This window comes from Tenrec ecaudatus, chromosome 3 (genome assembly GCF_050624435.1).
Source record: "Tenrec ecaudatus isolate mTenEca1 chromosome 3, mTenEca1.hap1, whole genome shotgun sequence".
In the NCBI taxonomy this organism is placed as follows: domain Eukaryota; kingdom Metazoa; phylum Chordata; class Mammalia; order Afrosoricida; family Tenrecidae; genus Tenrec; species Tenrec ecaudatus.
Genome location: NC_134532.1, coordinates 76,955,144 through 76,967,712, shown reverse-complemented (window position 1 = coordinate 76,967,712; position 12,569 = coordinate 76,955,144). Strand labels below are relative to the sequence as shown.

Below are 12,569 nucleotides of genomic sequence, written 5' to 3'. Positions count from 1 at the left end.
AGGACTATATATGGGATCAAGTTGACAAAAGAAATATTAAAGATTGGCTAGGAACCCATTGGCGGGGGGGGGGGGGGGGAGACGAAACAGAAACAGCTCTATTCTGCTCAATAGTTCAGAATTAACTCACTGGCAGTGGATTTTTAGGGCCGAGTTTATGTTAACAGAGGACGAACTCCTCAGGAAAACCAAAAGCCAAATCCACTGCTATCTGGTCCATTCTGACTCACAGTGACCCTTTGGGACACAGTAGACTGTCCCTTGGACCTTAAATCTTCAAAGGAGCAGCCAGCCTCATCTTTCTTCTGAGGAGTGGTTGGCAGGTCCCAACTGCTGGCCTTTGAGTTAGGAGTTCAATGTACTCTATGACAAAAGAGGGGTGACGAAGGTTGCAAGACTGGAAAAATGTAATCAGTCACTTACTTGTACAATTAGAAATGGTTGAATTAGTCAGTTTTGATGTATATATTCTAAACAACATAAATTAAAATTTTGTTCAACATATATTTACCAACTGAATTGGTGATCCCATTTGTAGGCATTATCAAAGAGATAAGGAACTCTGGTGACACTGTAGTTAAGCACTCAGCTGGTAACCAAAATGTCAGTGGTTCAAATCCTCCAACTGCTCTGTGGGAGATGCGGCAATCTAATGCCCTAGAGATTAGAAATCCTATACAACAGCTCTGCTCTGTCCTATAGGGTCACTCTAAGTCAGAATTGACTCAAGACAAGGTACAGTAATAAGTGGTTGTGGAGATTACATAATTTGTTGTCAATTTGAGACTTAAGAGTGAAGGGGTGGCGCCCAGCCTGTCAATCAGGCCACAGCTTGATGACTGCATCTGGAGGCGCAAGGAGCTAAACAGCTTGCTGGAGGCACACAGGTTCACTCCCTGCCAGACATTTCTGCTGAGACACATGGAGCTACGCTAGAGCCCTGGAGGTGAAGGAGCCACACGGGGACCCCTGGCAGCGCTGAGATGCTTCCACTGCCACTGGAGCCACAAGACTTTCCACCCACTGGCCTGTGATCTTCCTGAATTCAGCATCATTGCATGTGTTGTATTGAGTCTGAAGAGGAATTTAGATTGGTATCAGCCATATGGGCTAATATCGGATTTATGGACTTGATCTGGACTGGGTTGGGATGTTTTCTCAATATTCAATTGCTCTTGTATATAAAGCTCTTTCTTATACACATATGTGTGTTTATGAATTTGTTTCTCTAGTCTACCTGGACTAACACAATGGTACTCAAGAGATGGGAGCCCAGAGGAGCCAGTGATTAAGCACTTAGCTTCTAACTGAGCAGCCAGTGGTTGGAATCCACCATGTGGCAGTCTGTTTACAATAAAGATTATCACATTGGAAAGTCTACATCCAGAAACTCTATGGGACAGTTCTACTGTTATCTTTTACAGTCACTGTAAGTTGGTACCATTTCACTGTGGCAATGGGTTTTGGGGACCCAAGGGAAATGAAAGCCGAAGTCCACATAAAGACTTGCACACAATATTCCAACAGCGTTATTCAAAATACTCAACAACTAGGAACAATTCAAATGTCCATTGACTGTTAAATAAAATTTCAAATATCTATAGAACTGAGTATTATTCAGTAATAAGGAACAAAATTGATCCATGTTTTTAAAAAAAAACACAAATAGAAAATAAATACACGGCCATTTTGAGTTGATTTCAACTCATCAGTACTTTATAGGGCAGTAGAACGGCCCCATAGAATTTCCAAGGTTCTAAATCTATGGCATCAGACTAACACACCTTTCCCCTGCAGAGCGGCTGGTGCCTTCTGACTGCTGACTTTCAGGTAGTCATCGAGAGCTTTAGCCACTGTGCCACCAGGGCTCCATGATACATGCCACAGTGTAGATAAATTCCCAAAGCATCGGGCTAAGTGAAAGGAACCAGATGCAAAAGATTACCATGGCATATGATTCCATTTATATGAAATAGCACAAAAGTCAAATCAAGAGAGACAGAAAGCAAATCAGCAGTTGCCTTGGAATTTGGTATGGGAACTAGAGGAAATATTTGGGGATAGAAATGCTTAAAAAACTGGTTTGTGCCTCAGTCTCCATAACCCTGAAACCCAGAAGAACTAGATGGTGCCTGGCTACCACTAGCAACTGCTTCAAAAAAGTCCTAGTTAAAGTGGGAGAAATACAGAGTAAGTCCCCCAATCATAAAAGCGAGCAGGCTTACTAATGGGATAGGGACTGGGAGGACCCCAAGACTAAGGCCCTTAGTCATCCTTCAGGTCTGGAACTGAATTCACCCTCCCCATGTTTGGATCACAAGGGCAGCATTCACCCAAGGACCAAGTACAGACAGAGAGGAAAGGAGGTGGAATGGAGGCAGCAGGGAGGAAGTGGGTAAGTGATGGTGCATTGAGGTGACTGCAATGGGTGAGTTTCAAAAAACAAAATGTGTATGAACTTCTGAATGTAGAACCCATGATCTGCTGTGTAAACTTCCCCCTGCTTCACAATAAACCTTTAAACAAAAACTGATTGTGGCAACAGTTTCATAAGTTATTAGTTACTAAAAAGCATTAAATCCTATGTTCAAAATGGATGAGTTTTTTATATACAAATTACAACTTTTAAAAGTTGGGTTTTATTTAAATTGTGCCTACCCAAGAGAAATGAATATGTTATGTCTATACAAGCTGGTCCACAAAATGTTCATAGCAGCACTATTCATAGTAGCCAAAAGGTGGTGCCAATATCTATCAAGTCATAAATACATTAAAAAATACACGGGAGTAACATTCAGCAATAAAGGAAGTACTGACACAGCTCTATGAATGGATTTTGTAAATGCTATGCTAAACGATAGAAATCCCATCACAAAAGACCCCCATATGGTTGCATTGACAGGAAAGGTCCAGAATAGACAAATCAGTAAAATGAGACTGGTGGCTACAGAAGGCTGGGGGCAAGGAGAGCAAATGGAGATTGACTACCAACGGTAGCAAGCAGCTCCTTTGGGGGTGAGCAAAATACTCTAAAACTGATTGTGGTAATGCCACTGAAAATCCCTGAACGGTACACTTTCGATTAGTGAATTGTATGGGGTCTGCATCACATCTCACAGACAATGCATGTTAACCTGTGTGCAGGCATCAATAGTGGCAGACCTCCTACAGGGGCTGTTACCAATCGCCCCCCAAAAAATGACCGTCCGTCCGTTTACTCCTTTTTTAAATCAAAAACTACTAAGACTTTCCAACCATAATCCAACTAGTTATTTTGTAAATGAGTATGTCTGAAATAAGAGACAAAGACTAATGAAAAAAAAATCCCTATGCTTGAAAGCAGGTGGATAATATCCAAGTTTCAAATGCCGGAGATATTTCACTTTTCTACTTCACGTGTTTCACGACTAGATGTCTCAGTAATACTTAATAATGTGAACGCACACTGGAAACAGTATTGCACTCCATATGCCGTAAAAATTCCTAACTTCCTTTTATTCTAATTCCAGACTCATATAAACATCATTCTACCTTTAGAAGAAATCATGAAACGCAAATATCCAATCCTACCTTTAAAATTACATGTTATTTTGAGAGCCAAGAACTAGAGAAAAAGCACAATTTACCTCTTAATGGAGTCTCACAGATAAAAAGCAAATCTGATTACCAAACACACGATTACTGCTCTCGTCCCTGGATTAAACTGCAAACCATACAGCTGAAGTAAATGTCCATGGCGACAAGAAAAGGAGGAAACGTTACCGTTTTACAATGAAGCGTCTCCCTCTTTTTTAGAGAAGTACTAAGAACTTAAAGAAAGGCTGCTCTGCTGAGAACCTTGCTCCCAGAGAAAAAGTCCAGGATGCTGGTGCACGAGAAACACTAGAGAGGGTGCGATCCGATTTACTCTTGGTGTTACGGGATATTTTCCTCCCGTCCTTTATTGACAAGGAATAAAAATGTCCCCAGTGGAAGCAGGGGCGAGGCTGGGTTGCCCTCCTGGCAAAGCTGTTCGGGACGCCAGTGACGGGCCCGGGCAAAACCCTCACCATCCTCCTCCCTCGCCCCCAAGAACATCCAGGAGCGAGGTCCACGAGGGCCCGCTTCAAGGAGAGGGGATCCAGCAGGCAGTCACTGGATGTGCGTGTTACTGAGCCTGTTTTTGTTTTGTTTTGTTTTGAAGGGAAAAAAAACAACACAGATTCCGATCAGAGCCAGCCCTCGGGACCCCTGGGGAATTGGAGGAGGAGGCAGGCAGCAGGAGGCCGGCGTGGAGCTGGAGAATAAAAGAGCGACCCCGCACTACCTGCCGTGCGGGCTGGCAGCAGAGGCAAGGCAAGGTAAGCGGCGGCGACAAGGCCCGACGGGGAAGGAAACTGGGCTCGGCTCTCGCCCGCCACCCCGAGCGGCCCGAGCCTCCCAGGTCCCGCCCCGAGCCGGCCGCCCTGCCCCGGCGCCGGCCGCAGCCTCCCGCCCCACGCAGACCCTCCCAGGACGCGCTTCCTCCGAGCCGGACCCCGGCCCCGGCCTCCGCGGGACGAGGCGGGTCAGTTCAGTCCGCTTGTCGGCAGAGGTGACTCGCGGCGCGATGTAAACACAGCGAGCCCAGCTGCGCCCGGCCCATCCCCCCGCCGGGGTCCGCACCCTCTTCCCTCGGTCCTGCCCCGCGCCCCGGGTCCCCGAGGGCCAGCGAGCAGAGCGCCGTCCCCTTTATCCAAGTCCTCCGCCCCGACCGTTGCCCGGGAACACTTGGTCCCTCTCCCCCACCCGCAGCCAGTGTCAGCACCCCAGCCTCGGGAACCCCCCGGAGCAAACACCCGAGCGCGGGGAGCGGAGGGAGGCGGCGGCACTCGGGACGGGGAGGCTCTCTCGCCGCGCCCTCCGCGCTCCCTCGCACCACCCTCGGCCGCCCCCGCTCTTACCTGCTCGCCGCCGCGTCGCCGGGCAAGACCGCGGCGTCGCTTTCCCTCCCAGCAGGGCCGCGGACTAGCCGCCGCCGCCGTCGCCCGGGCGTCCCGAGGGAGCCAGGGCCTCCCCGGCAGCCCCAGCCGCTCCACGGGGAGAGGAGCAGACAAAACCGCGCCGCGCCGCCCCGCGCAGCGACCCCCGCCCGCGCCGCCCCACCGACCCCCAACCGCCGAGGCGACGGCGGCGACACAGAGCCCGGCGCGGGGAGCAATGGTGGCCCCCGCCCTCGCTCCACTCCCGGCCCCCTCCCTTCACCCCCCGCCTCGGCTCCTCCCCCTCGGCCTCCAGCCGCCGCCACCAGGACACTCGAGTCCGCCTCCCCTCACCCCCCAGCGCTCCTCCCCGCCCCAAGCGGCGAGGGGGGGCGGCACCGCCAGTCCCCGCAGCGCCTGTCACACGCGGGCCGGCTATTTATACCCGGCGGGGCCCGCCGCCCTCCGCTCCCACCCGCCCACTGAACCTGCCTCCTCGGATCTCTCGAACGCCGTCCCCCGCCCTTTTCCCCAACTTCGCCCGAACCGGTCCTCGCAGGGAAAGACACTCGCCACGGTTCCGCTGCGGGTCTGGGGCTCCCCCGTGCCGGGTCCGGCTCCGGTCCGGTGCGGCGCTCTGCCGCGCGGGACGGACGCGTGGGGGCCGCGGGGCCGCGCCTGCACCTGCAGCGCCCGCCAGCCCCCGGCTCGCAGCACCCCGGGGCGGCCCGCACACACCCTCCGGCCGCCCGCGGCCCCCCGCCGGCCTCCGCATCTCCAGCCCGGGCCGCCCGCCTCGACCTTCCCCAAGGGAAGGCTCCGCACTCGGGCGCGGTGACAGGAACTCGGGGCCGGGGGTTGGGAAAACTCTTAGCCCAGCTCCTTGTTTCTCCACTCTCCAGCCGCCGCTGAGGAAAAGGCGGGGGCGCTGGCGGACGGGAGCGCGACGCCGGCCCCGCCCCCGGGCCCGCCCCGGACACGCCCCACCGGTGACGCGGTGGCGCTCCGCCCTCCCTGCCCGGCGCCCCGCGGCACCGCCCGCTCCGCCTCCCCGCTCTCTGCCGCCGGGCCTTGAACACCCGCGGACCCCGCCCCATTCCCAGAAATGACCACCCGCCCAACGGCCCCGTCGCGCGGCGGTTAGCGCCCGCGTCTGCTGGCGGCGGGACGGCGGGGCCCAGCGCGCAGCTGCGGAGCGCGGCGGGCGACCCCTCCACGCTGCCCCGAGAGCTGCTGGCGCCAGCACCGGGCCATTGTCGCTCCTCTCTCGGCCGGGCACCGAGAAGTAACTCAAGCCCGGCTATTGTTGGGGCGGGGGGAGGACTACGGGGAGTGTTTGGGTGCGGGAGCGGTTGGAGCCCAGAGCCTGCGGAATCGAAAATGAAAACCCAGCAGCAGCCGAAGCTTCTGGTTTCCACACTTTCACACAAAGGGGCATCTCTGAGCTAAGCGCTCTCACGCGCCTTCAAGTACACAAAAGCCAATGACACGGAGCCCTGGGTGTCCTGCATGTATTTGCAGCTTCTCATTAATGGTCTAAACAAACTCCCCAATCGAGCCCCCTACCTCTTCCCGCTGCCGCGTGTTCTTGAATTTGTTTCTTTAACAAAGACCTTGACTGTCGCGGTGCGCGCGGGATTTGGTTCTGATCCAATGTCTGGCACCTGGCAGAGTGTTTATTAGGTTCGTTTCTGGACCCCAAACCAGACACTTTTTGCCGCTCCACAACCAGACTTCTGCGGAGAAGAAACCCTGAGAAATCTACGTGTAGCAGTTCTTAAACAGAACGTGGGAATCATACCAATAACTCAGGGGTGGGCTCAAATGATCAGAAAGGCACTGGAGTCGTCGCTGATTAAGTCCTTCAAGATCCTAAGACTTTAATTACCTGTTTAAAACTCCTGTTGCCTGTTTACTTCAGATAATTCTTCATTTCTTATCAAAGGAATGTTTATTCTTAAACAGGGGAAAAGAGAAGACAAGGATTATTCAAAGACAACCACTGAACTTTAACAAAGTGCGATGGATTTCTGTGTGATTATTGGTAGCTTTTTGAATTAAATATGTAAAGCCTTGAAACATTCAAAATTTTAGTACACAGTAAACATGACACCACAAACAGCCCCGTTTTCTATGGCAGTAAAATAAGGTCTGGCATACAGTAACCATTGATCACTTTGAGATTTCTAAGGGGCTAATTAACAATCAGTAGTTCCACCTTGTCTCCATAACATACTGCAAAAGAGTTGGTTCTCTTAAGGGGCATTCAGGGACAAAGACTATTAGAAGTCAAGGTCAAACGATTTCTCTTGTCAAGGACTCTGAGAAGAATATCCCTCTCCCACTGCCAATTGGAAGTTAGCTGGAAAGCCCCGATGACCAGCAGTGGGAGATGGCATTGTTCCCATTTCTTCACGGGTGCAGGCACGCACTCTGAAAGTTCCTCTGCAGTCGTTTCCCCACCCCACTGATGCTGGGTTTTCCTCATCATGACACTTCCTTCAGTCAAAGGAATATGAGCGAGCGGAAGTGGCTGTACTTAGCCTCAAGAGACTTGTGTTTTTCTACTTCTGTCCTGTGGCTGCCTTTCAGAGAAGAGAATTACTGAGGTGGTGGACCAGCCCAAGGAGGAGAGACACCAGGAGCAGACCCCAAAACACTCCCAATTTGGAGCCCTTGACCTGCAGAATAAAAGATTATTGTTGAAGGCACTGTGTTTTGGCATGGTGTGCTATGCAGACTTTGTGTTGCAATACAGCTGACTGATAGCAGATGAAGCAATCCCCGCCCTTGGTATTGGCTTTGAAGGTGCCAATCATGATGTCACTGAGAGAGGTCTTTGTAGTGCACCTTAAGAAGCCTTACTCCTTTGGAGGCAGGCCACGGAAGAAACTCCAAGAGTGTGGTGCAATCTTCTGAAGGCCTCGCTCAAAGTAATAGAAAAGGGTTGAAATGGTCAAGAGCAACCCCCCCCCCAAAAAAATGCACTGCTAGAGTCAATTCTGACCCCTAGAGACCCAGCCGACAAAGTAGAACTGCCCCTGTAGGTTTCTGAGATTGCGTGTGAGTCTAGGGTGACTAGAGAAACAAATCCATAAGCACTCGTATGTGTATAAGCAAGAGCTTTATATACAAGAGCAGTTGAATATGTCATAAGTCCGATATTAGCCCATATGTCTGATACCAATCTACAAATTCCTCTTCAGACTCACGCAACGCATGCAATGATGCCGAATGCAGAAAGATCACAGGCAGTGGGTGGAAAGTCTTGTGGATCCAGTGGTGGTGTAAGCATCTCAGCACTGGCGTGGGTGTCCACGTGGCTCTTCCAGCCCCAGGGCTCTAGTGTAGCTCCATGTGTCTTATTACCAGGAATACCAAGCAGAGAGTGTCTGTGTCCTGCCTCCAGTGAGCTATTTATCTCTGTAGCATGTCCAAATGAGGTCAAAAAGCGACTTGATTGACAGGCTAAACTCCACCCCTTCACTCTTAACACTCTCAAATTGGCACCAGATTATGTAACTACCAGACTGTAAATTACACAGGAGCAGGAAACCTCTCTCCCTCAGAGTGGCTGATTGGGTCCAAACTGCTGACTTGTGGTTAGTAGTCCATAAGGTAATCCACTACCCTACCAGGACTCCTTCAGGAGGTCTAGAAACAAGCTAATTATATAGTCCAAGATCTCAATATTGTAAGTTTTTTGGTTTGTTTGTTTTTTAACCCAATTTGTTTTTTCAACTACACAAGGGATTTATTAGTTTCACCAACTCAAAATATAAAGAAATAGATGTTTTAAAATCCAATTTCTCCTCTATCTCATTTTTCTGTTCCTCATTTAAACTTTCACATCTGCTCAGCTATCCCATTCCCTTTCCATAAGTAACCACAATGACAGCTTAACCTGTAAGCGCCCAGAGGTTTTCTGTGCATTTATATGTATATAAGCAAAAAAACAAGCCAAATCTGCCATCAAGTGGATGCCAACTCATAGCAAACCTATAGGACAGGATAGGACTGGCACCTGTGAGCTTCTGAGACCATGACCCTTCACAGACAGAAAGCCCTGTCATTTTCTAGTATATGCATATATCTGTGTTTATATCTGTTGACTATAAATGCAATTAGGTAGAATGCTTTTATACATCTTTCCCCTGCATTTAAAACTACCTCTCTCGCGCTCTCTCTCTCTCTCTCTCTCTCTCTCTCTCTCTCTCTCTCTCTCTCTCTCTCTCTCTCAGAGAGAGAAGGGGCGATAGCTTTAAATGCAGGGGAAAGAAGTATAAAAGCATTCCACCTAATTGCATTTATTTTTGTTTATTTTATTTATAAAGCCTCCTTTTAAAAAATTCATCCTGCCATTAGTATCGCCAAGGGAAGAGGTTCTTCCATTTATATCACTGTTAAAACTGAGGAACATAGGTACAGTCCCAGCATGGGGACTATATTGAGATATCACCCACTATTACCCCCTGCCATTGAGTCATTTCCAACTCATACCAACCTTATGTAGGGTTTCCAAGACTATAAACCTTTTCAGGAGCAGACGACCTCATCTTTCTCCCACAGAGCAACTGGTGGGTTTGAACCACTGACCTTGCCCAATGCCTAACCCACAGCACCAACAGGGCTTCACCACCCAGTATAAAACCAATAATATTAATTGCCATCAAGTCGATTCTGACTCACAGTGACCCCCCTACTACAGGGTAGAACTGTCCAGTAGGTTTCTGAGATTATATCTTTTTACAAAAGCAAAAAGCCTCATCTTTCTCCCAGGGAGCAGCTGGTGGTTTCAAACTACTGAACTTGTGGTTAACAGCCCAACGCATAGCCCACTCATCGGGGCTCCTCTTTAACCAGTATGGGAGGTGATAATCAAACTGAGGACCACAAGGGAAGACTATAAACTCTCAAACGGGGAGCAGGTAAATCAGTTGCTCCTCCCACCCAGAAATTTACATTGTGTAATGGATCCTTTCAAGGGTGGAGTTCTATTTGATTGAGGCCATGTCCCATTATAACATTTCACAGCGAACGTTCAAGAGAGCAAGGTTGTCACCTCAGAAGTCACATACCTCTGTTTCTTACACAGATTATGTATGTCTTTGGGCCAGCCAGCCATTCACAAGGCTGCACAAGGACATGAATACCAAGAGGTGAGGAAGTTTGAGTCCTGCGTTGGAGGCTGGCTACCACAAGAGGTTTCCGTAAGTAGACTGCCACGATCGTTAAACTTGTTGGATTCCCTCATATAGTAGACTGACACAATCTTTAAACATATCTTTAAACTGTGTGGCAATTCCCAGGCTGCCAACAGCTGTGCAGACTTTTTTTAAAAATCTTTTTATTGGGGGCTCTTACAACGCTTATCACAACGCACACATACATCCATTGTGTCAAGCACATTTGTTTCCCTCATCATTCTCAAAACATCTGCTTTCCACTTCATCAGCAACTCATATTTCCCCTCCCTCCCCGTTTCCCCCTTCCTTATGAACCCTTGATAATTTACAAGTCATTATTATTTTGTCCTATCTTACACTGCCCGACATCTCCCTTCGCCCACTTTTCTGTTGTCCGTCCCCCAGGGAGGAAGTTATATGTAGATCCTTGTAATTGGCTCCCCCTTTCTACCCCACCCTCCATCCACTCTCCTGGTATCGCCACTCTCACCACTGGTCCTGAAGGGATCATCTGTCCTGGATTCCCTGTGTTTCCAATTCCTATCTGTACTAATGCACATCCTCCTGTCCAGTTGGATTTGTATGGTAGAATTGAGCTCATGATAGTCGTGGGGGAGGAAGCATTTAGGAACCAGAGAAAAATTGTATGTTTCATCGTTGTTACACTGCCCCATGACCAGCTCATCTCCTCCCTGAGACCCTTACATAAGGGGATGTCCAGTTGCCCACAAATGGCCTTTGGGTCCCTAATCTGCATTCCCCTTCATTTGCAATGATATGGCATTTTTGTTCCTTGATGCTTGATACCTGATCTCTATGACACATCATGAACATGCAGGATTGTGTGCTGCTTCTATGTGGGCTTTGATGTTTCTGTGCTAGATGGCTGCTTGTTTACTCTCAAGCCTTTAAGATAGCTGGGTAACATCAGCTTTCTTCACCACACTTGCTTTTGCCACCATTTGTCCTCAGCGATCATATCGGAAAGGCGCACACACAATTATATGATTTTTCCTTCTTTGATGCCTGAAACCTGGTCTCTTCGACACCTTGCGATCAGACAGACTGGTGTGCCTGTGGTGTGCAGACTTCAAAAAAAAAACAACTAGGAAAAAATTCTCTTCTTTTGTTTCTTAAAGAACATGCCTTTCTGGGCAACAATCCAGTTGTGTTCTGGTGTTAACCTGGACCTAACTTGAAAGCCACTACATCTATCTTTCCCACTACCCTCTTAAGTTTCTACAAAGAAAGTTACTGTATTGTATATTTCCATGCTCCGGGTCTGCAAAGGAATCAATCCTTAAACTCACTTTCAAAGTATTATGTTTTATGAATCAGAATGTTTTAAGCATAGCAGCATACATGTTAAAAATTGTATAAGAGGCCAGTATTAGAGAATAACCAAAAATAAAATAATATGAGAGGACTGGCAGCATTGGGTAGGAGGGCTTTCAGTGTGTGTGGGTGGGGGGGTGTTAATGTTAAGTTTCCCAAATGTACTTAAGCAATTTTTAATTTAACAATTTTATTGACATATAATTCACAAATCTTATAATGCAGAAGTTCAATTATCTTAAGATAAGTTCTACAATCATCACAATGAATTTTAGAACATTTCTTCCTCTTTGTACTCATTTCCCCACAACCTCCCCAGTCATACCCTCCAGAAACTGTTCATCTGTTACTGCCTCTGAGATTTACCTATCCTGGATTGCATATATACAGTAAAACATATTTTTTAAACTAACAATAATTACAAAGTACAACAGATAAAAACCTCAATCAAAATGACAGCAGAAAATATTAAAATTAGAACAAATTTAAAATGGGTCAAAAGAAGATCAAATGATAAGGTGTCAAATTGCTGATCCACATATATTTCCCCTTCACTTTTTTTTAATGAAACAACTTTAGAATGGGTCAAAAGGGAGATCAGATGATAACATATTACATTTTAGCCAAACTATTCAAGCAAGTTTTAAAAAATGAAAAGTGTATCTTCAAATGTAACCAAATAAAAATAAGAAGAAAGTGAGAAGTTGTTCTTATGAAAGAGAAGTTAAATTGTCATAAATTATGTGTAATGTTACCATGTAATGTCTAGAAAAATAAGTACTTAAATCATTTTATATTTTGAGTTCTTAGTATATTTCAAAGCAATCTTCCCTTGAGAATAGTTCTTTGGTTGGAAGTTAAATGAGTGATTTCTTTTAGAAAAATCAGCACAAAGTGAGGCAGATGTTGGATATGTCCCAAATGTCCAGCTTTTTCAAATTGCTGTGCAGCTCCATCATGTATAACACCCACTCCTGCCCCTCCCCTTTGTACCCTCCTTCCTACCTTTGGGTCCCCTAATCCACTGCAGTGTCTCACAAAACTCATGGACCTTAAAGGAAATGACTCCCAACGTTGTTGGAGCAGGCATCGGGTTGGAGATTTCTCC

General features: G+C 47.8%; 1 protein-coding gene and 1 long non-coding RNA gene across 2 annotated transcripts in view; one reads left to right on the top strand and one right to left on the bottom strand.

Annotated features, from left to right (window-relative positions):
• ELF2 (E74 like ETS transcription factor 2) overlaps window positions 1-5,077 on the bottom strand; it is a 112,916-nt gene extending 107,839 nt beyond the window's left edge. Inside the window, exon 1 of the mRNA XM_075543773.1 lies at window positions 4,923-5,077. The gene's annotated coding sequence lies outside the window, so the exon portion shown is untranslated. The remainder of the gene's footprint in view (window positions 1-4,922) is intronic.
• The window catches only part of LOC142442632 (uncharacterized), a 65,695-nt gene continuing 57,105 nt past the window's right edge, over window positions 3,980-12,569 (top strand). The window contains exons 1-2 of the long non-coding RNA XR_012783448.1: window positions 3,980-4,340; window positions 10,036-10,150. This is a non-coding gene — a long non-coding RNA (uncharacterized LOC142442632). The remainder of the gene's footprint in view (window positions 4,341-10,035; window positions 10,151-12,569) is intronic.